The sequence below is a fragment of the Cydia splendana genome, chromosome 4, assembly GCF_910591565.1.
Source record: "Cydia splendana chromosome 4, ilCydSple1.2, whole genome shotgun sequence".
Lineage (NCBI taxonomy): Eukaryota > Metazoa > Arthropoda > Insecta > Lepidoptera > Tortricidae > Cydia > Cydia splendana.
The window spans coordinates 23,125,370-23,150,618 of NC_085963.1; the positions used below are offsets into that span (position 1 = coordinate 23,125,370).

At 39.6% G+C, this 25,249-nt stretch overlaps 1 protein-coding gene and 2 long non-coding RNA genes across 5 annotated transcripts in view; 1 reads left to right on the forward strand and 2 right to left on the reverse strand.

Moving 5' to 3' along the window:
* LOC134789554 (uncharacterized) lies at window positions 1-24,522 on the reverse strand. Its single transcript, XR_010144091.1, has 2 exons — window positions 24,224-24,522; window positions 1-514 (listed from the first exon to the last, which is right to left on the reverse strand). It is a non-coding gene; the product is annotated as an uncharacterized LOC134789554 (long non-coding RNA).
* Window positions 1-25,249, reverse strand: part of LOC134790200 (zwei Ig domain protein zig-8-like) — a 673,220-nt gene that overhangs the window by 620,238 nt on the left and 27,733 nt on the right. The gene's annotated exons all lie outside the window — the stretch shown is intronic.
* Window positions 1-25,249, forward strand: part of LOC134790236 (uncharacterized) — a 140,652-nt gene that overhangs the window by 78,762 nt on the left and 36,641 nt on the right. The window lies entirely within an intron of this gene.

The window sequence follows — 25,249 nt, forward strand, 5'->3', positions numbered from 1 at the left end:
GGGGTGGCTGTCTTCACGCTAGCCACCCCAAATCACTTTTTGTAATTTTTTTTGGTCTAGATAGCAAGACATTCGTTAGTTCACGTTTGTTCAGGCATTTAAATCGTTAGGACCCGATTCCTTCATTTTTTTTTATTTTTTCAAAGTGGGGTGGCTGTCTTCACGCTAGCCACCCCACCCAGAAATCAGCCAAACTAACCATGTGAACTCATCGAGCGACGTTAGTTCACGTTTGTTCAGGCATTAAAATCGTTAGGATCTCATTAGATTTGCCATAAAAAAATAAAATCGAAAAATTCATATATATGGGACAGCGGAGCCAAGTAATGTGGTCTAGCAAGCAATCGACGCGGATACTAACGATTCTTTAGCTTGAATAAACTTATATGGACGATATTTAAGCGATAAATTATAGTGCCTTGCGGGCGTTCAAAACATAATAAGAGATATCCGTCGTTTTATATTTTTTTTATACTATGGGGGTGGCTGTCTTCACGCTAGCCACCCCAAATCACTTTTTGTAATTTTTTTTGGTCTAGATAGCAAGACATTCGTTAGTTCACGTTTGTTCAGGCATTTAAATCGTTAGGACCCGATTCCTTCATTTTTTTTTATTTTTTCAAAGTGGGGTGGCTGTCTTCACGCTAGCCACCCCACCCCGAAATCAGCCAAACTAACCATGTGAAGTCATCGAGCGACGTTAGTTCACGTTTGTTCAGGCATTAAAATCGTTAGGATCTCATTAGATTTGCCATAAAAAAATAAAATCGAAAAAATCATATATATGGGCCAGCCGAGGCAAGTAATGTGCCTAAGTCGACGGCTGAAAAAAATACTCAGAATCGGGTCCTTACGATCCCACTTGCAGGACAACGTCAGCAGACTATACTGATTCAAGATAGATAGGTCATTTGCGGGCGATCAAAACAGATTTAACGGAAAAAAAATAAAACTTGAAAATCTGGATTACTCAACTTACGCTCCTAAGTCGAACGCTGAAAAAAATACTCAGAATCGGGTCCTTACGATGCCACTTTCAGGACAACGTCAGCAGACTATACTGAATCAAGATAGATAGGTCATTTGCGGGCGATCAAAACAGATTTAACGGAAAAAAATAAAACTTGAAAATCTGGGTTACTCAACTTACGCTCCTAAGTCGACGGCTGAAAAAAATAGTCAGAATCGGGTCCTTACGATGCCACTTGCAGGACAATCTCAGCAGACCATACTGATTCAAGATAGATAGAGGTCATTTGCGGGCGTTCGAAACAGATTTGCTGGAAAAAATTAAAATTTAAAATCTGAATAACTCAACTTACGCTCCTAAGTCGACGGCTGAAAAAAATTGTCAGAATCGGGTCCTTACGATGCCACTTGCAGGACAATCTCAGCAGACCATACTGATTCAAGATAGATAGGTCATTTGCAGGCGTTCGAAACAGATTTGCTGGAAAAAATTAAAACTTGAAAATCTGAATAACTCAACTTACGCTCCTAAGTCGACGGCTAAAAAAATAGTCAGAATCGGGTCCTTACGATGCCACTTGCAGGACAACGTCAGTAGACCAACCTGATTCAAGATAGATAGGTCATTTGCGGGCGTTCAAAACAGATTTGCCGGAAAAAAATAAAACATGAAAATCTGAATAACTCAACTTACGCTCCTAAGTCGACGGCTTAAAAAAATACTCAGAATCGGGTCCTTACGATGCCACTTGCAGGACAATCTCAGCAGACCATACTGATTCAAGATAGATAGGTCATTTGCGGGCGATCAAAACAGATTTGCTGGAAAAATTAAAACATGAAAATCTGAATAACTCAACTTACGCTCCTAAGTCGACGGCTGAAAAAAATACTCAGAATCGGGTCCTTACGATGCCACTTGCAGGACAATCTCAGCAGACCATACTGATTCAAGATAGATAGGTCATTTGCGGGCGTTCGAAACAGATTTGCTGGAAAAAATTAAAACTTGAAAATCTGAATAACTCAACTTACGCTCCTAAGTCGACGGCTGAAAAAAATTTCCAGAATCGGGTCCTTACGATGCCACTTGCAGGACAATGTCAGCAAGCCATACTGATTCAAGACAGATAGGTCATTTGCGGGCGTTCGAAACAGATTTAACGGAAAAAAATAAAACTTGAAAATATGAATAACTCAACTTACGCTCCTAAGTCGCAGGCTGAAAAAAATACTCAGAATCGGGTCCTTACGATGCCACTTGCAGGACGACGTCAGATGATTATGCTGATTCAAGATAGACAGGTCATTTGCGGGCGATCAAAACAGATTTACCGGAAAAAAATAAAACATGTAAATCGGAATTACTCAAATTATGCTCCTAAGTTGACGGCCGAAAAAAATACTCAGAATCGGGTCCTTACGATGCCCTTTGCAGGACAACGTCAGCAGACTATACTGATTCAAGATAGATAGGTAGTTTGCGGGCGTTCGAAACAGATTTACCAGAAAAAACTAAAACTAGAAAATCTGAATTACTCAAATTATGCTCCTAAGTCGCACGCTGAAAAAAATACTCAGAATCGGGTCCTTACGATGCCACTTGCAGGACAACGTCAGCAGACCATACTGATTCAAGATAGATAGGTCATTTGCGGGTGTTCGAAACAGATTTGCCCGAAAAAATTAAAACTTGAAAACCTGAATAACTCAACTTACGCTCCTAAGTCGACGGCTGAAAAAAATTGTCAGAATCGGGTCCTTACGATGCCACTTGCAGGACAATCTCAGCAGACCATACTGATTCAAGACAAATAGGTCATTTGCGGGCGTTCGAAACAGATTTGCTGGAAACAATTAAAACTTGAAAATCTGAATAACTCAACTTACGCTCCTAAGTCGACGGCTGAAAAAAATATTCAAAATCAGGTCCTTACGATGCCACTTGCAGGACAATCTCAGCAGACCATACTGATTCAAGATAGATAGGTCATTTGCGGGCGTTCGAAACAGATTTGCCGGAAAAAATTAAAACTTGAAAACCTGAATAACTCAACTTACGCTTCTAAGTCGACGGCTGAAAAAAATAGTCAGAATCGGGTCCTTACGATGCCACTTGCAGGACAATCTCAGCAGACCATACTGATTCAAGATAGATAGGTCATTTGCGGGCGTTTGAAACAGATTTGCTGGAAAAAATTAAAACTTGAAAATCTGAATAACTCAACTTACGCTCCTAAGTCGACGGCTGAAAAAAATAGTCAGAATCGGGTCCTTACGATGCCACTTGCAGGACAATCTCAGCAGACCATACTGATTCAAGATAGATAGGTCATTTGCGGGCGTTCGAAACAGATTTGCTGGAAAAAATTAAAACTTGAAAATCTGAATAACTCAACTTACGCTCCTAAGTCGACGGCTGAAAAAAATATTCAAAATCAGGTCCTTACGATGCCACTTGCAGGACAATCTCAGCAGACCATACTGATTGAAGATAGATAGGTCATTTGCGGGCGTTCGAAACAGATTTACCAGAAAAAAATAAAACTTGAAAATCAAAATTACTCAACTTACGCTCCTAAGTCGACGGCTGACAAAAAAATATTCAGAATCGGGTCCTTACGATGCCACTTGCAAGACAATCTCAGCAGACCATACTGATTCAAGATAGATAGGTCATTTGCGGGCATTCGAAACAGATTTGCTGGAAAAAATTAAAACTTGAAAATCTGAATAACTCAACTTACGCTCCTAAGTCGACGGCTGAAAAAAATAGTCCGAATCGGGTCCTTACGATGCCACTTGCAGGACAACGTCAGTAGACCAACCTGATTCAAGATAGATAGGTCATTTGCGGGCGTTCAAAACAGATTTGCCGGAAAAAATTAAAACATGAAAATCTGAATAACTCAACTTGCGCTCCTAAGTCGACGGCTGAAAAAAATACTCAGAATCGGGTCCTTACGATGCCACTTGCAGGACAATCTCAGCAGACCATACTGATTCAAGATAGATAGGTCATTTGCGGGCGATCAAAACAGATTTACCGGAAAAAAATAAAACTTGAAATTCTGAATTACTCAAATTATGCTCCTAGGTCGACAGCTGAAAAAAATACTTAAATTCGGGTCCTTACGATGCCACTTGCAAGACAATGTCAGCAGACCATACTGATTCAAGACAGATAGGTGATTTGCGGGCGTTCGAAACAGATTTAACGGAAAAAAATAAAACTTGAAAATATGAATAACTCAACTTACGCTCCTAAGTCGCAGGCTGAAAAAAATACTCAGAATCGGGTCCTTACGATGCCACTTGCAGGACGACGTCAGATGATTATGCTGATTCAAGATAGACAGGTCATTTGCGGGCGATCAAAACAGATTTACCGGAAAAAAATGAAACATGTAAATCGGAATTACTCAAATTATGCTCCTAAGTTGACGGCCGAAAAAAATACTCAGAATCGGGTCCTTACGATGCCCTTTGCAGGACAACGTCAGTAGACCAACCTGATTCAAGATAGATAGGTCGTTTGCGGGCGTTCGAAACAGATTTACCAGAAAAAAATAAAACTAGAAAATCTGAATTACTCAAATTATGCTCCTAAGTCGCACGCTGAAAAAAATACTCAGAATCGGGTCCTTACGATGCCACTTGCAGGACAACGTCAGCAGACCATACTGATTCAAGATAGATAGGTCATTTGCGGGCGTTTGAAACAGATTTACCGGAAAAAATTAAAACTTGAAAACCTGAATAACTCAACTTACGCTCCTAAGTCGACGGCTGAAAAAAATACTCAGAATCGGGTCCTTACGATGCCACTTGCAGGACAACGTCAGCAGACCATACTGATTCAAGACACATAGGTCATTTGCGGGCGTTCGAAACAGATTTGCCGGAAAAAAATAAAACTTGAAAATCTGAATAACTCAACTTACGCCTAAGTCGACGGCTGCAAAAAATACTTAGAATCGGGTCCTTACGATGCCACTTGCAGGACAATCTCAGCAGACCATACTGATTCAAGACAGAGGTCATTTGCGGGCGTTCGAAACAGATTTGCCGGAAAAAATTAAAACTTGAAAATCTGAATAACTCAACTTACGCCTAAGTCGACGGCTGCTGCGGCTCTGAATCGGGTCCTTACGATGCCACTTGCAGGACAACGTCAGCAGACTATACTGATTTAAGATATATAGGTCATTTGCGGGCGTGCATCCAGGCTGTATATGTGTGCATAATAACGTGTATGTGTGCTCTTTTAGGGATGTGATAAGTCGATTTTTTAATCATGTTATATATGTTGAAGCTTCAATATCTTCGTTAAACATAAACATAATTGAAATGCTAATGGATAATGAATATGTTAGAATATAATAAAATAAGTTGATTATTCCGGAACACATATTTTAGTAGGTATTTATGTATTTTCATTAAATATCTGGGGGCCTACCGCGAACCACGTTCGACGTGTTGCCTCCTTGTCAAACTTACATACCAATTTACAAGTGCGGTAGAGAGGCAACACATCGAACGTGGTTCGTGGTAGACCCTTTGAACTTTCCCTTCGTTTCCTGCTGGGGCGTGACGATAAAATTGTCATCTGATAACCACAATAAAGAATAAAAGCGTTTTGGTTCATTTTAGGTATCGTTAAACATTATAAAAAAACACAAATTTAAAATTGCAAGAAATGTCGATAGTTTATCGATATGACTTTATCGACATGGCTATAGCAAGGTGGGGTAACATTGTTAATCGTACACTAAACTAAAGTGGTTACAGTGACAGCTCGCTTAGACGTAATCTTTAAGTATATTATGTCTATGAAAATTACCGTACTGGGGTATCCATACGGGACTGACGAAATCAGTCGATTTGTTCAGGAAAATAATTGGTCAATCTCATTTAGCGTCCACACGCACACCAATTTGCATTCTACTATGAAAATTGGCATTTTTGTGTCCGCACCTGCTGATGTGATGGGGGAATTGAATTGGTATTTGCATCCGCACGGCCCTGTGCGATCAGAGAATTTCATCAGATTGCCGAAAAATTGTCTCATCTGGATACAATATGCGTTAGGGTGGAGCGTCGTTGTATGGAAAAAAATAAAAATTTGATTATCAATTTGGAACCGGTACCAAAAGTTGCAGTTTGTCATGTAGATTACAGTGATTATATCAAGTTTCAAAATCAACACTACTTTTAGCCCTCTACTCTGCCGCTAAAGAAATTAATAAAGGTAAATTTTCATCAATTTTTAAAATATAGTATTTCACTAATATGTGTACATTTTATTGAAATTATATAATACCTTATAAGCGTATAATAAGTTATTACCAAAATTTTAGTGCATTTTTCAATATTTATGAAATAATATAATTTCAAAATTTCATATTAAACAGCAGTTTCATGCAAAACAAGGAAAATGCTACAGTGTAAAAAAATTATATGAGTTATTTTTTATAGACATTCTTGTGTCAAAGTAACGATGTTATTTATTACGAAAAGTATCATTTTACTGCAAAAAAAGGGTTACTTATCTGTTTAAATAAGCGTCAAATTTCGCCCTTCGGCGTCGCTTACGCCCTTTTTGGGTCATGTTCACACGTATGTTAGGCATATATATACTTATATTAGTATTCTTTTTATTATCTTATCATGTTCAAAATAGTTTTCACGATTCTGTTATGGGTTGTAAACTACAATTTGTGCACAATATCCGGGTTAAAGGGCATTTTCCATAAAACCCCTATTTACGTGGTTTTGCCGTGTCATAAAAATATACGTTATAAACAAAAATAAGTATTGGAATCGAGTATATCTGTAAGAAAAAAATGTTTTTAAGGCGCGGTGTGTAGTAAAATGCGCTTTTTTGTCACCATATTTACAGACTTTTACAAGGATTTCATGCATTATTTTCTAGTATGTATAACTTCAGTCCTTGAACTACGTTATGAATTTCAATTTTGACAACAAAATGTATTGCTAGTTACCTTATCTACTTTATTTTCCATTTCACACTAATATACTTTTTAGGTAAGCAGTTTAATGACTAATGGAGGTAAAAGGTTATCCGGAGAGTAGACAAACAACTTATTGACATATATTTTTTCACAAATATATTTAAGTACCTACCTGTCATAATTACTATATTTTCAGTATTACAGGTAACTTGGTTATTTTATTAACTATTTTTTTCTTTTTTCGGGTGTAGATAAATAATTTAAAATATGGTATGAAGAAAATAAATAAAATAAAATTATTCAGACCAAGGGCCTTTTCTTGTGACAAATTCAGGGCTATTTAGGTACCTATGTTAGCTTTAAATGTTATGTATATAGGGACTTGAGGTAGGTTAATCAGTAGGTACTGTACTGGAACATTATTTCCAATACATGGCTAGGGTTAAATATATATATTTCAATGTATGGCTGGTTGAACACAAATAAAATTCAGGTGACAGAAGACAACCATATGATATTTTATTTGACCCAGGTATTGGCAGTTGTATTATAATTTTATAAATGTTGCTATGTATTTTTAGAGTCACTGCAAATGTTGTATTGCCTATAGTGGAAGAACCCTACTTACAGAATACCTACATATTTGAATTTTGTCAATAGATATGCTTGTGAAATGCAGATAGAGGAATTGTTACTTTCTGCATCCGACAAGCATATATAAGTTCCTTTAAAACAACTCAGTTGTTGTATATTCCATATTTACAAAATATATTTGGCGGCCACTATCGCCTTGGCACCACCACAGTTTGCTCCCCTCTACAAGGTCACCTGTCATATTCAATAACAAATTTTAAATTGTTGGTGAGTTCTATACATTAAGCCCTAAGCAACTGCTTAATTTGATCACTGGTTAATCCGGCGCTGATAGCATACGTTTTAGATAACAACCATCCTATTATTAATGTAGCCTACTTATATAGGTCCCACTGCTGGGGACAGCCCTCCTCTCAAGCACGAGAGGGTTGGCACTGGTATGTCTCAATATATTATAATAAGGGTTGGCATAAATAATCAATACAAAATACCTAGTGAAAAATTTTGGTATTCATTTCAATTCTTGGCAAAGTATAGTAATAGTAAAGAACAAAGAAGTTTTAACCGAAACAGCCTTTTCTTGTCACTTAAATAATTTTTGATTGGATTGGATTTCAATCAATGATGGGGTTTCAAAGGATTATTCCCACTAGTTGCCAGTGGTAACAACTGTGAAATTATTTCTCATCTAATCCCAGTGGTGGCAACTGTGAAAAAGTCGCAAAGCCGGTGTTCATCTCGTCAGAGTACAGGATGGAAACGCCAGTGACAGTGCCGTCACCATGACTTGCTTTAAGGGGTCATCCATTAATTACGTCACACGTTTAGGGGGAGGGAGGGGGTCAAGAAAATGTGACATATTGTGACATGGGGGAGGGGGGAGACACAAACTTTGTGACGTCACTTTAACTTCATCAGTAACCGAAATTTTTTTTTTAATTATTTTATTCGCTGTACATTTAAATAACAAGTTTTTAAAACGATAATCGTTTTTATTCTTTTAATTTTCTTTCCTAAGCAGTTTTGGGTTATAAAATTACTAATATTTATATCGTCAAAAATATTTTGATAAAATATTAATAATACTTAGGTACTTACTTAATTCGATTTGGCGATTTCGTAGAAAAAATGTGACGTCACACTAGGGGGGAGGGGTTTGCCAAATGTGACCAAATGTGACAAGGGGGGGGGGGGGTCAAAAAACCTAGAAATTCGTGTGACGTAATTAATGGATGACCCCTTATCATGAATAGTGGCATAAAACAAAATGAAATGCCGTTCGATTTTAAATCTTACCAGTAAAAGATAGAATATTAAATGCAATAGCATTTCATTTTGAGTTGTGCCACTATTCATGATAAGCGTCAATGTGGGCGCAAGGCACGGCGGGTAGTGTTAGCACAAGCTTAGCCCCCATTCCCACGGGCGCTTCTACAACGCGCGTTTGAATGACACAAATGGATACATGTGTATTTATTCATGGCTCCTCTACACGATGAGCCAACGCTGGCCACTCCAAGGGACGCATTTATGCGTTATGGCTCCTCTACACGATGGGCACGATGGGCGACACGAAGGGACGCAGCCATGCGGTAGAATGAGATAGCAATATCACTTGCTCCCTCTAACGCATAAATGCGTCCCTTGGAGTGGCTGGCGTTGGCCCATCGTGTAAAGGAGCCGTTAGAGGGAGCAAGTGATATTGCTATCTCATTCTACCGCATGGCTGCGTCCCTTGGAGTGGCCGGCGCTGGCCCATCGTGTAGAGGAGCTATCACACGAGAGCGGTGGCGCTTTTTATCAAGCGTTGTTGGATTTTCAACTTGAAGCCTAGTTCGTTACATCGAATTAGCCCTCATTCGCATGGGCGCTTTTTCAACGCGCGTTCAAAAAGCGCTTGAATCTATCTGCACTCTAAGTTCAATTTAATGACCAAGGCTTAAAGTCGAATCCAACAACGCTTAATAAAAAGCGCCACCGCCATCGTGTGAATAAATACACATGTATCCATTTGTATCATTCGAACGCTTTCTTAACGCGCGTTGTAAAAGCGCTCGTGAGAATGTGGGCTTACTTAGCAGCGATCGATAAGAAGTAGTTTATCGTCGACTTAGGAGCGTAAGTCACAGAATAAATAATATTACTGGGTACAGAAAACTCACTCTCTAACAAAACGCGTCTGTTACGATCAGCACAGATATGGCCGCTAGGCGGCGACAGCGCCACGCGCAGCTTATGGCTTTCCCCAAAATTGGGGCCGAACGGATGGACTTTTAGCTACCTACATGTAGCAAAGCGACGAAATCGCGGAGTGAGGCACCACGCCTGCGTAAGTTGAGTTACATAGTATTAAAGTTTTTTTTTTCGGCAAAACTGTTTTGATCGCCTGCAAATGACCTATCTATGTTGAATCAGTATGGTCTGCTGAGATTGTCCTGCAAGTGGCATCGTAAGGACCCGATTCTGAGTATTTTTTGCAGCCGTCGACTTAGGAGCGTAAGTTGAGTTATTCATATTTTCAAGTTTTATTTTTTTCCGTTAAATCTGTTTTGATCGCCCGCAAATTACCTATCTATCTTGAATCAGCATGGTCAGCTGACATTGTCCTGCAAGGGGCATCGTTAGGACCCGATTCTGACTAATTTTCAGCCGTCGACTTAGGAGCATAATTTGGGTAATTCAGAATTTCAAGTTTAATTTTTTTCCGGTAAATCTGTTTTGATCGCCCGCAAATGACCTATCTATCTTGAATCAGGTTGGTCTATTGACGTTGTCCTGCAAGTGGCATCGTAAGAACCCGATTCTGAGTATTTTTTTCAGCCGTCGACTTAGTAGCATAATTTGAGTAATTCTGATTTTCATGTTTTATTTTTTTCTGGTAAATCTGTTTCGAACGCCCGCAAATAACCTATCTATCTTGAATCAGTATAGTCTGCTGACGTTGTCTTGGAAGTGGCATCGTAAGGACCCGATTCTGAATATTTTTTTTCAGCCGTCGACTTAGAAGCGTAAGTTGAGTTATTCAGGTTTTCAAGTTTTAATTTTTTCCAGCAAATCTGTTTCGAACGCCCGCAAATGACCTATCTATCTTGAATCAGTATGATCTGCTGAGATTGTCCTGCAAGTGGCATCGTAAGGACCCGATTCTGAGTATTTTTTTCAGCCGTCGACTTAGGAGCGTAAGTTGAGTTATTCAGATTTTCATGTTTTAATTTTTTCCGGCAAATCTGTTTTGAACGCCCGCAAATGACCTATCTATCTTGAATCAGGTTGGTCTACTGACGTTGTCCTGCAAGTGGCATCGTAAGGACCCGATTCTGACTATTTTTTTCAGCCGTCGACTTAGGAGCGTAAGTTGAGTAATCCAGATTATCAAGTTTTATTTTTTTCCGTTAAATCTGTTTTGATCGCCCGCAAATGACCTATCTATCTTGAATCAGCATAACCATCTGACGTCGTCCTGCAAAGGGCATCGTAAGGACCCGATTCTGAGTATTTTTTTCGGCCGTCAACTTAGGAGCATAATTTGAGTAATTCCGATTTTCAAGTTTTATTTTTTTCCGGTTAATCTGTTTTGATCGCCCGCAAATGACCTATCTATCTTGAATCAGTATAGTCTGCTGACGTTGTCCTGCAAGTGGCATCGTAAGGACCCGATTCTGAGTATTTTTTTCAGCCGTCGACTTAGGAGCGTAAGTTGAGTTATTCATATTTTCAAGTTTTATTTTTTTCCGTTAAATCTGTTTTGATCGCCCGCAAATTACCTATCTATCTTGAATCAGCATGGTCAGCTGATATTGTCCTGCAAGGGGCATCGTTAGGACCCGATTCTGACTAATTTTCAGCCGTCGACTTAGGATCGTAAGCTGAGTTATTCAGATTTTCAAGTTTTACTTTTTTCCGGCAAATCTGTTTCGAACGCCCGCAAATGACCTATATATCTTGAATCACGTTGGTATACTGACGTTGTCCTGCAAGCGGCATCGTAAGGACCCGATTCTGAAATTTTTTTCAGCCGTCGATTTAGGAGCGTAAGTTGAGTTATTGAGGTTTTCAAGTTTTAATTTTTTCCGGCAATTCTGTTTCGAACGCCCGCAAATGACCTATCTATCTTGAATCAGTATAGTCTGCTGACATCGTCCTGCAAGTGGCATCGTACGGACCCGATTCTGAATATTTTTTTCAGCCGTCGACTTAGGATCGTAAGTTGAGTTATTCAGATTTTCAAGTTTTACTTTTTTCCGGCAAATCTGTTTCAAACGCCCGCAAATGACCTATCTGTCTTGAATCAGTGTGGTCTGCTGACATTGTCCTGCAAGTGGCATCGTAAGGACCCGATTCTAAGTATTTTTTTCAGCCGTCGACCTAGGAGCATAATTTGGGTAATTCAGAATTTCAAGTTTAATTTTTTTCCGGTAAATCTGTTTTGATCGCCCGCAAATGACCTATCTATCTTGAATCAGGTTGGTCTATTGACGTTGTCCTGCAAGTGGCATCGTAAGGACCCGATTCTGAGTATTTTTTTAGCCGTCGACTTAGGAGCGTAAGTTGAGTTATTAAGATTTTCAAGTTTTAATTTTTTCCGGCAAATCTGTTTCGAACGCCCGCAAATGACCTATCTATCTTGAATCAGTATAGTCTGCTGACGTTGTTCTGCAAGTGGCCTCGTAAGGACCCGATTCTGAGTATTTTTTTCAGCCGTCGACCTAGGAGCATAATTTGAGTAATTCAGAATTTCAAGTTTTATTTTTTTTTCGGTAAATCTGTTTTGATCGCCCGCAAATGACCTATCTATCTTGAATCAGGTTGGTCTACTGACGTTGTCCTGCAAGTGGCATCGTAAGGACCTGATTCTGAGTATTTTTTTCAGCGTTCGACTTAGGAGCTTAAGTTGAGTAATCCAGATTTTCAAGTTTTATTTTTTCTGTTAAATCTGTTATGATCGCCCGCAAATGACCTATCTATCTTGAATCAGCATGGTCAGCTGACATCGTCCTGCAAAGGGTATCGTAAGGACCCAATTCTGGCTATTTTTTTCAGCCGTCGACTTAGGAGCGTAAAATGAGTTATTCAGGTTTTCAAGTTTTAATTTTTTCCGGCAAATCTGTATCGAACGCCCGCAAATGACCTATCTGTCAGGAATAAGTATGGTCTGCTGAGATTGTCCTACAAGTGGCATCGTAAGGACCCGATTCTGAGTATTTTTTTCAGCCGTCGACTTAGGATCGTAAGTTGAGTTATTCAGATTTTCATGTTTTAATTTTTTCCGGCAAATCTGTGTTGATCGCCCGCAAATGACCTATCTATCTTGAATCAGTATGGTCTACTGACGTTATCCTGCAAGTGGCATCGTAAGGACCCGATTCTGACTATTTTTTTCAGCCGTCGACTTAGGAGCTTAAGTTGAGTAATCCAGATTTTCAAGTTTTAATTTTTTCCGGCAAATCTGTTTCGAACGCCCGCAAATGACCTATCTATCTTGAATCAGTATAGTCTGTTGACGTTGTTCTGCAAGTGGCATCGTAAGGACCCGATTCTGAGTATTTTTTTCAGCCGTCGACCTAGGAGCATAATTTGAGTAATTCAGAATTTCAAGTTTTTTTTTTTTTCGGTAAATCTGTTTTGATCGCCCGCAAATGACCTATCTTTCTTGAATCAGGTTGGTCTTCTGACGTTGTCCTGCAAGTGGCATCGTAAGGACCTGATTCTGAGTATTTTTTTCAGCGTTCGACTTAGGAGCTTAAGTTGAGTAATCCAGATTTTCAAGTTTTATTTTTTCTGTTAAATCTGTTATGATTGCCCGCAAATGACCTATCTATCTTGAATCAGAATGGTCAGCTGACATCGTCCTGCAAAGGGTATCGTAAGGACCCAATTCTGGCTATTTTTTTCAGCCGTCGACTTAGGAGCGTAAAATGAGTTATTCAGGTTTTCAAGTTTTAATTTTTTCCGGCAAATCTGTATCGAACGCCCGCAAATGACCTATCTGTCAGGAATAAGTATGGTCTGCTGAGATTGTCCTACAAGTGGCATCGTAAGGACCCGATTCTGAGTATTTTTTTCAGCCGTCGACTTAGGAGCGTAAGTTGAGTTATTCAGATTTTCATGTTTTAATTTTTTCCGGCAAATCTGTGTTGATCGCCCGCAAATGACCTATCTATCTTGAATTAGTATGGTCTACTGACGTTATCCTGCAAGTGGCATCGTAAGGACCCGATTCTGACTATTTTTTTCAGCCGTCGACTTAGGAGCTTAAGTTGAGTAATCCAGATTTTCAAGTTTTAATTTTTTCCGGCAAATCTGTTTCGAAAGCCCGCAAATGACCTATCTATCTTGAATCAGTATAGTCTGCTGACGTTGTTCTGCAAGTGGCATCGTAAGGACCCGATTCTGAGTATTTTTTTCAGCCGTCGACCTAGGAGCATAATTTGAGTAATTCAGAATTTCAAGTTTTATTTTTTTTCGGTAAATCTGTTTTGATCGCCCGCAAATGACCTATCTATCTTGAATCAGGTTGGTCTACTGACGTTGTCCTGCAAGTGGCATCGTAAGGACCCGATTCTGACTATTTTTTTCAGCCGTCGACTTAGGAGCGTAAGTTGAGTAATCCAGATTATCAAGTTTTATTTTTTTCCGTTAAATCTGTTTTGATCGCCCGCAAATGACCTATCTATCTTGAATCAGCATAACCATCTGACGTCGTCCTGCAAAGGGCATCGTAAGGACCCGATTCTGAGTATTTTTTTCGGCCGTCAACTTAGGAGCATAATTTGAGTAATTCCGATTTTCAAGTTTTATTTTTTTCCGGTTAATCTGTTTTGATCGCCCGCAAATGACCTATCTATCTTGAATCAGTATAGTCTGCTGACGTTGTCCTGCAAGTGGCATCGTAAGGACCCGATTCTGAGTATTTTTTTCAGCCGTCGACTTAGGAGCGTAAGTTGAGTTATTCATATTTTCAAGTTTTATTTTTTTCCGTTAAATCTGTTTTGATCGCCCGCAAATTACCTATCTATCTTGAATCAGCATGGTCAGCTGATATTGTCCTGCAAGGGGCATCGTTAGGACCCGATTCTGACTAATTTTCAGCCGTCGACTTAGGATCGTAAGCTGAGTTATTCAGATTTTCAAGTTTTACTTTTTTCCGGCAAATCTGTTTCGAACGCCCGCAAATGACCTATATATCTTGAATCACGTTGGTATACTGACGTTGTCCTGCAAGCGGCATCGTAAGGACCCGATTCTGAAATTTTTTTCAGCCGTCGATTTAGGAGCGTAAGTTGAGTTATTGAGGTTTTCAAGTTTTAATTTTTTCCGGCAATTCTGTTTCGAACGCCCGCAAATGACCTATCTATCTTGAATCAGTATAGTCTGCTGACATCGTCCTGCAAGTGGCATCGTACGGACCCGATTCTGAATATTTTTTTCAGCCGTCGACTTAGGATCGTAAGTTGAGTTATTCAGATTTTCAAGTTTTACTTTTTTCCGGCAAATCTGTTTCAAACGCCCGCAAATGACCTATCTGTCTTGAATCAGTGTGGTCTGCTGACATTGTCCTGCAAGTGGCATCGTAAGGACCCGATTCTAAGTATTTTTTTCAGCCGTCGACCTAGGAGCATAATTTGGGTAATTCAGAATTTCAAGTTTAATTTTTTTCCGGTAAATCTGTTTTGATCGCCCGCAAATGACCTATCTATCTTGAATCAGGTTGGTCTATTGACGTTGTCCTGCAAGTGGCATCGTAAGGACCCGATTCTGAGTATTTTTTTAGCCGTCGACTTAGGAGCGTAAGTTGAGTTATTAAGATTTTCAAGTTTTAATTTTTTCCGGCAAATCTGTTTCGAACGCCCGCAAATGACCTATCTATCTTGAATCAGTATAGTCTGCTGACGTTGTTCTGCAAGTGGCCTCGTAAGGACCCGATTCTGAGTATTTTTTTCAGCCGTCGACCTAAGAGCATAATTTGAGTAATTCAGAATTTCAAGTTTTATTTTTTTTTCGGTAAATCTGTTTTGATCGCCCGCAAATGACCTATCTATCTTGAATCAGGTTGGTCTACTGACGTTGTCCTGCAAGTGGCATCGTAAGGACCTGATTCTGAGTATTTTTTTCAGCGTTCGACTTAGGAGCTTAAGTTGAGTAATCCAGATTTTCAAGTTTTATTTTTTCTGTTAAATCTGTTATGATCGCCCGCAAATGACCTATCTATCTTGAATCAGCATGGTCAGCTGACATCGTCCTGCAAAGGGTATCGTAAGGACCCAATTCTGGCTATTTTTTTCAGCCGTCGACTTAGGAGCGTAAAATGAGTTATTCAGGTTTTCAAGTTTTAATTTTTTCCGGCAAATCTGTATCGAACGCCCGCAAATGACCTATCTGTCAGGAATAAGTATGGTCTGCTGAGATTGTCCTACAAGTGGCATCGTAAGGACCCGATTCTGAGTATTTTTTTCAGCCGTCGACTTAGGAGCGTAAGTTGAGTTATTCAGATTTTCATGTTTTAATTTTTTCCGGCAAATCTGTGTTGATCGCCCGCAAATGACCTATCTATCTTGAATCAGTATGGTCTACTGACGTTATCCTGCAAGTGGCATCGTAAGGACCCGATTCTGACTATTTTTTTCAGCCGTCGACTTAGGAGCTTAAGTTGAGTAATCCAGATTTTCAAGTTTTAATTTTTTCCGGCAAATCTGTTTCGAACGCCCGCAAATGACCTATCTATCTTGAATCAGTATAGTCTGTTGACGTTGTTCTGCAAGTGGCATCGTAAGGACCCGATTCTGAGTATTTTTTTCAGCCGTCGACCTAGGAGCATAATTTGAGTAATTCAGAATTTCAAGTTTTTTTTTTTTTCGGTAAATCTGTTTTGATCGCCCGCAAATGACCTATCTATCTTGAATCAGGTTGGTCTACTGACGTTGTCCTGCAAGTGGCATCGTAAGGACCTGATTCTGAGTATTTTTTTCAGCGTTCGACTTAGGAGCTTAAGTTGAGTAATCCAGATTTTCAAGTTTTATTTTTTCTGTTAAATCTGTTATGATTGCCCGCAAATGACCTATCTATCTTGAATCAGCATGGTCAGCTGACATCGTCCTGCAAAGGGTATCGTAAGGACCCAATTCTGGCTATTTTTTTCAGCCGTCGACTTAGGAGCGTAAAATGAGTTATTCAGGTTTTCAAGTTTTAATTTTTTCCGGCAAATCTGTATCGAACGCCCGCAAATGACCTATCTGTCAGGAATAAGTATGGTCTGCTGAGATTGTCCTACAAGTGGCATCGTAAGGACCCGATTCTGAGTATTTTTTTCAGCCGTCGACTTAGGAGCGTAAGTTGAGTTATTCAGATTTTCATGTTTTAATTTTTTCCGGCAAATCTGTGTTGATCGCCCGCAAATGACCTATCTATCTTGAATCAGTATGGTCTACTGACGTTATCCTGCAAGTGGCATCGTAAGGACCCGATTCTGACTATTTTTTTCAGCCGTCGACTTAGGAGCTTAAGTTGAGTAATCCAGATTTTCAAGTTTTAATTTTTTCCGGCAAATCTGTTTCGAAAGCCCGCAAATGACCTATCTATCTTGAATCAGTATAGTCTGCTGACGTTGTTCTGCAAGTGGCATCGTAAGGACCCGATTCTGAGTATTTTTTTCAGCCGTCGACCTAGGAGCATAATTTGAGTAATTCAGAATTTCAAGTTTTATTTTTTTTCGGTAAATCTGTTTTGATCGCCCGCAAATGACCTATCTATCTTGAATCAGGTTGGTCTACTGACGTTGTCCTGCAAGTGGCATCGTAAGGACCTGATTCTGAGTATTTTTTTCAGCGTTCGACTTAGGAGCTTAAGTTGAGTAATCCAGATTTTCAAGTTTTATTTTTTCTGTTAAATCTGTTATGATCGCCCGCAAATGACCTATCTATCTTGAATCAGCATGGTCAGCTGACATCGTCCTGCAAAGGGTATCGTAAGGACCCAATTCTGGCTATTTTTTTCAGCCGTCGACTTAGGAGCGTAAAATGAGTTATTCAGGTTTTCAAGTTTTAATTTTTTCCGGCAAATCTGTATCGAATGCCCGCAAATGACCTACCTGTCAGGAATAAGTATGGTCTGCTGAGATTGTCCTACAAGTGGCATCGTAAGGACCCGATTCTGAGTATTTTTTTCAGCCGTCGACTTAGGAGCGTAAGTTGAGTTATTCAGATTTTCATGTTTTAATTTTTTCCGGCAAATCTGTGTTGATCGCCCGCAAATGACCTATCTATCTTGAATCAGTATGGTCTACTGACGTTATCCTGCAAGTGGCATCGTAAGGACCCGATTCTGACTATTTTTTTCAGCCGTCGACTTAGGAGCTTAAGTTGAGTAATCCAGATTTTCAAGTTTTAATTTTTTCCGGCAAATCTGTTTCGAACGCCCGCAAATGACCTATCTATCTTGAATCAGTATAGTCTGTTGACGTTGTTCTGCAAGTGGCATCGTAAGGACCCGATTCTGAGTATTTTTTTCAGCCGTCGACCTAGGAGCATAATTTGAGTAATTCAGAATTTCAAGTTTTTTTTTTTTTCGGTAAATCTGTTTTGATCGCCCGCAAATGACCTATCTATCTTGAATCAGGTTGGTCTACTGACGTTGTCCTGCAAGTGGCATCGTAAGGACCTGATTCTGAGTATTTTTTTCAGCGTTCGACTTAGGAGCTTAAGTTGAGTAATCCAGATTTTCAAGTTTTATTTTTTCTGTTAAATCTGTTATGATTGCCCGCAAATGACCTATCTATCTTGAATCAGCATGGTCAGCTGACATCGTCCTGCAAAGGGTATCGTAAGGACCCAATTCTGGCTATTTTTTTCAGCCGTCGACTTAGGAGCGTAAAATGAGTTATTCAGGTTTTCAAGTTTTAATTTTTTCCGGCAAATCTGTATCGAACGCCCGCAAATGACCTATCTGTCAGGAATAAGTATGGTCTGCTGAGATTGTCCTACAAGTGGCATCGTAAGGACCCGATTCTGAGTATTTTTTTCAGCCGTCGACTTAGGAGCGTAAGTTGAGTTATTCAGATTTTCATGTTTTAATTTTTTCCGGCAAATCTGTGTTGATCGCCCGCAAATGACCTATCTATCTTGAATCAGTATGGTCTATTGACGTTATCCTGCAAGTGGCATCGTAAGGACCCGATTCTGACTATTTTTTTCAGCCGTCGACTTAGGAGCTTAAGTTGAGTAATCCAGATTTTCAAGTTACAATTTTTTCCGGCAAATCTGTTTCGAAAGCCCGCAAATGACCTATCTATCTTGAATCAGTATAGTCTGCTGACGTTGTTCTGCAAGTGGAATCGTAAGGACCCGATTCTGAGTATGTTTTTCAGCCGTCGACCTAGGAGCATAATTTGAGTAATTCAGAATTTCAAGTTTTATTTTTTTTCGGTAAATCTGTTTTGATCGCCCGCAAATGACCTATCTATCTTGAATCAGGTTGGTCTACTGACGTTGTCCTGCAAGTGGCATCGTAAGGACCTGATTCTGAGTATTTTTTTCAGCGTTCGACTTAGGAGCTTAAGTTGAGTAATCCAGATTTTCAAGTTTTATTTTTTCTGTTAAATCTGTTATGATCGCCCGCAAATGACCTATCTATCTTGAATCAGCATGGTCAGCTGACATCGTCCTGCAAAGGGTATCGTAAGGACCCAATTCTGGCTATTTTTTTCAGCCGTCGACTTAGGAGCGTAAAATGAGTTATTCAGGTTTTCAAGTTTTAATTTTTTCCGGCAAATCTGTATCGAACGCCCGCAAATGACCTACCTGTCAGGAATAAGTATGGTCTGCTGAGATTGTCCTACAAGTGGCATCGTAAGGACCCGATTCTGAGTATTTTTTTCAGCCGTCGACTTAGGAGCGTAAGTTGAGTTATTCAGATTTTCAAGTTTTAATTTTTACCAGCAAATCTGTATCGAACGCCCGCAAATGACCTATCTATCTTGAATCAGTATGGTCTGCTGAAATTGTCCTGCAAGTAGCATCGTAAGGACCCGATTCTGACTATTTTTTTCAGCCGTCGACTTAGGAGCGTAAGTTGAGTTTTCAGGTTTTCAAGTTTTAATTTTTTCCGGCAAATCTGTTTCAAACGCCCGCAAATGACCTATCTATCTTGAATCAGTATGGTCTGCTGACGTTGTCCTGCAAGTGGCATCGTAAGGACCCGATTCTGAGTATTTTTTTCAGCGTGCGACTTAGGAGCATAATTTGAGTAATTCAGATTTTCTAGTTTTATTTTTTTCTGGTAAATCTGTTTCGAACGCCCGCAAACGACCTATCTATCTTGAATCAGTATAGTCTGTTGACGTTGTCCTGCAAAGGGCATCGTAAGGACCCGATTCTGAGTATTTTTTTCGGCCGTCAACTTAGGAGCATAATTTGAGTAATTCCGATTTACATGTTTTATTTTTTTCCGGTAAATCTGTTTTGATCGCCCGCAAATGACCTGTCTATCTTGAATCAGCATAATCATCTGACGTCGTCCTGCAAGTGGCATCGTAAGGACCCGATTCTGACTATTTTTTTCAGCCTGCGACTTAGGAGCGTAAGTTGAGTTATTCATATTTTCAAGTTTTATTTTTTTCCGTTAAATCTGTTTCGAACGCCCGCAAATCACCTATCTGTCTTGAATCAGTATGGTCTGCTGACATTGTCCTGCAAGTGGCATCGTAAGGACCCGAATTTAAGTATTTTTTTCAGCTGTCGACCTAGGAGCATAATTTGAGTAATTCAGAATTTCAAGTTTTATTTTTTTCCGGTAAATCTGTTTTGATCGCCCGCAAATGACCTATCTATCTTGAATCAGTATGGTCTGCTGAGATTGTCCTGCAAGTGGCATCGTAAGGACCCGATTCTGAGTATTTTTTTCAGCCGTCGACTTAGGAGCATAATTTGAGTAATTCAGAATTTCAAGTTTTATTTTTTTTCGGTAAATCTGTTTTGATCGCCCGCAAATGACCTATCTATCTTGAATCAGGTTGGTCTACTGACGTTGTCCTGCAAGTGGCATCGTAAGGACCTGATTCTGAGTATTTTTTTCAGCGTTCGACTTAGGAGCTTAAGTTGAGTAATCCAGATTTTCAAGTTTTATTTTTTCTGTTAAATCTGTTATGATCGCCCGCAAATGACCTATCTATCTTGAATCACCATGGTCAGCTGACATCGTCCTGCAAAGGGTATCGTAAGGACCCAATTCTGGCTATTTTTTTCAGCCGTCGACTTAGGAGCGTAAAATGAGTTATTCAGGTTTTCAAGTTTTAATTTATTCCGGCAAATCTGTATCGAACGCCCGCAAATGACCTATCTGTCTGGAATTAGTATGGTCTGCTGAGATTGTCCTGCAAGTGGCATCGTAAGGACCCGATTCTGAGTATTTTTTTCAGCCGTCGACTTAGGAGCGTAAGTTGAGTTATTCAGATTTTCATGTTTTAATTTTTTCCGGCAAATCTGTGTTGATCGCCCGCAAATGACCTATCTATCTTGAATCAGTATGGTCTACTGACGTTATCCTGCAAGTGGCATCGTAAGGACCCGATTCTGAGTATTTTTTTCAGCCGTCGACTTAGGAGCGTAAATTGAGTTATTCAGATTTTCAAGTTTTAATTTTTTCCGGCAAATCTGTTTCGAACGCCCGCAAATGACCTATGTGTCTTGAATCGTTATGGTCTCCTGACGTTGTCCTGCAAGTGGCATCGTAAGGACTCGATTCTGAGTATTTTTTGCAGCCGTCGACTTAGTAGCATAATTAGAGTAATTCAGGTTTTCAAGTTTTAATTTTTTCCGGCAAATCTTTATCGAACGCCCGCAAATAACCTATCTGTCTGGAATCAGTATAGTCTGCTGAGATTGTCCTGCAAGTGGCATCGTAAGGACCCGATTCTGAGTATTTTTTTCAGCCGCCGACTTAGGAGCGTAAGTTGAGTAATCCAGATTTTCAAGTTTTAATTTTTTCCGGCAAATCTGTTTCGAACGCCCGCAAATGACCTATCTATCTTGAATCAGTATGGTCTGCTGAGATTGTCCAGCGAGTGGCATCGTAAGGACCCGATACTGAGTATTTTTTTCAGCGTGCGACTTAGTAGCATAATTAGAGTAATTCAGATTTTCAAGTTTTATTTTTTTCTGGTAAATCTGTTTCGAACGCCCGCAAAGGACCTATCTATCTTGAATCAGTATAGTCTGCTGACGTTGTCCTGCAAGTGGCATCGTAAGGACCCGATTCTGAGTATTTTTTTCAGCGGTCGACCTAGGAGCATAATTTGGGTAATTCAGAATTAAAAGTTTAATTTTTTTCCGGTAAATCTGTTTTGATCGCCCGCAAATGACCTATCTATCTTGAATCAGGTTGGTCTACTGACGTTGTCCTGCAAGTGGCATCGTAAGAACCCGATTCTGAATATTTTTTTCAGCCGTCGATTTAGGAGCGTAAGATGAGTTATTCAGATTTTCAAGTTTTGATTTTTTCCAGCAAATCTGTTTCGAACGCCCGCAAATGACCTATCTATCTTGAATCAGTATGGTCTGCTGAGATTGTCCTGCAAGTGGCATCGTAAGGACCCGATTCTGAGTATTTTTTTCAGCCGTCGACTTAGGAGCGTAAGTTGAGTTATTCAGATTTCCAAGTTTTAATTTTTTCCAGCAAATCTGTATCGAACGCCCGCAAATGACCTATCTATCTTTAATCAGTATGGTCTGCTGAGATTGTCCTGCAAGTAGCATCGTAAGGACCCGATTCTGAGTATTTTTTTCAGCGTGCGACTTAGTAGCATAATTAGAGTAATTCAGATTTTCAAGTTTTATTTTTTTCTGGTAAATCTGTTTTGAACGCCCGCAAACGACCTATCTATCTTGAATCAGTATAGTCTGCTGACGTTGTCCTGCAAAGGGCATCGTAAGGACCCGATTCTGAGTATTTTTTTCGGCCGTCAACTTAGGAGCATAATTTGAGTAATTCCGATTTACATGTTTTATTTTTTTCCGGTAAATCTGTTTTGATCGCCCGCAAATGACCTGTCTATCTTGAATCAGCATAATCATCTGACGTCGTCCTGCAAGTGGCATCGTAAGGACCCGATTCTGAGTATTTTTTTCAGCCTGCGACTTAGGAGCGTAAGTTGAGTTATTCATATTTTCAAGTTTTATTTTTTTCCGTTAAATCTGTTTCGAACGCCCGCAAATGACCTATCTGTCTTGAATCAGTATGGCTTGCTGACATTGTCCTGCAAGTGGCATCGTAAGGACCCGATTCTGGATATTTTTTTCAGCCATCGACTTAGGAGCGTAAGTTGAGTTATTCAGATTTTCAAGTTTTAATTTTTTCCAGCAAATCTGTTTCGAACGCCCGCAAATGACCTATCTATCTTGAATCAGTATGGTCTGCTGAGATTGTCCTGCAAGTGGCATCGTAAGGACCCGATTCTGAGTATTTTTTTCAGCCGTCGACTTAGGAGCGTAAGTTGAGTTATTCAGATTTTCATGTTTTAATTTTTTCCGGCAAATCTGTTTTGAACGCCCGCAAATGACCTATCTATCTTGAATCAGGTTGGTCTACTGACGTTGTCCTGCAAGTGGCATCGTAAGGACCAGATTCTGACTATTTTTTTCAGCCGTCGACTTAGGAGCGTAAGTTGAGTTATTCAGATTTTCAAGTTTTAATTTTTTCCAGCAAATCTGTTTTGAACGCCCGCAAATGACCTATCTATCTTGAATCAGTATGGTCTGCTGAGGTTGTCCTGCAAGTGGCATCGTAAGGACCCGATTCTGAGTATTTTTTTCAGCCGTCGACTTAGGAGCGTAAGTTGAGTTATTCAGATTTTCATGTTTTATTTTTTTCCGGCAAATCTGTTTTGAACGCCCGCAAATGACCTATCTATCTTGAATCAGGTTGGTCTACTGACGTTGTCCTGCAAGTGGCATCGTAAGGACCCGATTCTGAGTATTTTTTTTAGCCGTCGACTTAGGAGCGTAAGTTGAGTTATTCAGATTTTCAAGTTTTAATTTTTTCCAGCAAATCTGTTTCGAACGCCCGCAAATGACGACCTATCTATCTTGAATCAGTATGGTCTGTTGAGATTGTCCTGCAAGTGGCATCGTAAGGACCCGATTCTGACTATTTTTTTCAGCCGTCGACTTAGGAGCGTAAGTTGAGTTATTCAGATTTTAAATTTTAATTTTTTCCAGCAAATCTGTTTCGAACGCCCGCAAATGACCTATCTATCTTGAATCAGTATGGTCTGCTGAGATTGTCCTGCAAGTGGCATCGTAAGGACCCGATTCTGACTATTTTTTTCAGCCGTCGACTTAGGAGCGTAAGTTGAGTAATCCAGATTTTCAAGTTTTATTTTTTTCCGTTAAATCTGTTTTGATCGCCCGCAAATGACCTATCTATCTTGAATCAGTATAGTCTGCTGACGTTGTCCTGCAAGTGAGATCGTAAGGACCCGATTCTGAGTATATTTTTCAGCCGTCGACTTAGGCACATTACTTGCCTCGGCTGGCCCATATATATGATTTTTTCGATTTTATTTTTTTATGGCAAATCTAATGAGATCCTAACGATTTTAATGTCTGAACAAACGTGAACTAACGTCGCTCGATGACTTCACATGGTTAGTTTGGCTGATTTCGGGGTGGGGTGGCTAGCGTGAAGACAGCCACCACACTTTGAAAAAAAAAAAAAAAATGAAGGAATCGGGTCCTAACGATTTAAATGCCTGAACAAACGTGAACTAACGAATGTCTTGCTATCTAGACCAAAAAAAATTACAAAAAGTGATTTGGGGTGGCTAGCGTGAAGACAGCCACCCCCATAGTATAAAAAAATATAAAACGACGGATATCTCTTATTATGTTTTGAACGCCCGCAAGGCACTATAATTTATCGCTTAAATATCGTCCATATAAGTTTATTCAAGCTAAAGAATCGTTAGTATCCGCGTCGATTGCTTGCTAGACCACATTACTTGGCTCCGCTGTCCCATATATATGAATTTTTCGATTTTATTTTTTTATGGCAAATCTAATGAGATCCTAACGATTTTAATGCCTGAACAAACGTGAACTAACGTCGCTCGATGAGTTCACATGGTTAGTTTGGCTGATTTCGGGGTGGGGTGGCTAGCGTGAAGACAGCCACCCCACTTTGAAAAAATAAAAAAAAATGAAGGAATCGGGTCCTAACGATTTTAATGCCTGAACAAACGTGAACTAACGAATATCTTGCTATCTAGACCAAAAAAAATTACAAAAAGTGGTTTGGGGTGGCTAGCGTGAAGACAGCCACCCCCTTTTGTTTTTTAAAAAAAATGATGTTAGAATCGGGTCCTTACGATTTTACCTACTGAACAAACGTGAACTAACGATGAACAAACGATATAGCTATGCCATTTGCGGGCAAACGATATGGGGTGGTCAACTTCACGAGCATCGGGAAAAATGCCTACTTTTCCGGTATACAGTCACATTGGCATTGTGTATGATATTTATTAAACGGGGTGGGGAGGCACTATCAGTAGAATATTGGAATACCAGTGACGGGAGATACTTTTGCAATGGAGTCCGACAGGGGTCGGTTTTGGGCACGTTTTTTACATTTTAATGTTACTTTTTATAAATAAAGGCCCGACGATCTTTACACTTTTAACGAATTTTGAAAAAGTTTGCTAGACAAGTCGATTTTTTAATGAA